The sequence below is a fragment of the Otolemur garnettii genome, unplaced genomic scaffold (assembly GCF_000181295.1).
Source record: "Otolemur garnettii isolate 467f Iridium unplaced genomic scaffold, OtoGar3 scaffold00082, whole genome shotgun sequence".
Taxonomy (NCBI): domain Eukaryota; kingdom Metazoa; phylum Chordata; class Mammalia; order Primates; family Galagidae; genus Otolemur; species Otolemur garnettii.
Window position 1 is genome coordinate 6,778,545 of NW_003852477.1, and position 645 is coordinate 6,779,189.

Here is a 645-nt window from a genome sequence, read left to right on the forward strand (position 1 = left end):
GTTTAAAAGAGGAAGGGCTTTTTCCAACTGGCAGAGCAGCGGCAGACACACGCAAAGTCCCAAAATGGTCGTGCTCCGCAACTGGCTTAGTCTTCTCCTTTTTATCCCCAGTCAAAAAGTTCTGGCCCATAGGAACTTTCTCATTGGTCAGTTTGAATCAAGCTGGAGAAGTTGGGCACAGGCTTTTACAGAAATGGAAGCAAGCATTAGTTTCTGGATCCCAGGAAGTTAAGTTTCTACAAATTCCTAACAGCTGAGTCACCACTCACAGCTGTATCCTTGGGGTCTCCTTGGGAAGACCTCTATTCTCTTAGACCTCACTTTTTCTGGGTATCCTCTCTCATCCTCACAGGGTTAACAAAATTTCTGGACTGAAATATCGTTATAATTATACATTAATCAGGCTGGACTTTGGCCCCTTATCTTGAATGGAAAGTTATATAGCACTAGATACTGATCATTTACATTCCCATTGTCCCTACAGATAGGATTTCTGACAGTAGAATACTAAGAATTAATTTGCACCCCCTATTGTTCAGATCTCTGCCTTTAGAAAGGCTTTTATTTAAGAAATGCTTAAGATGCTTTTCAGATCCAGGATTTCAGTGGACCGGTGGGAAGATTCCCAGAGGAACCAAATCAGTG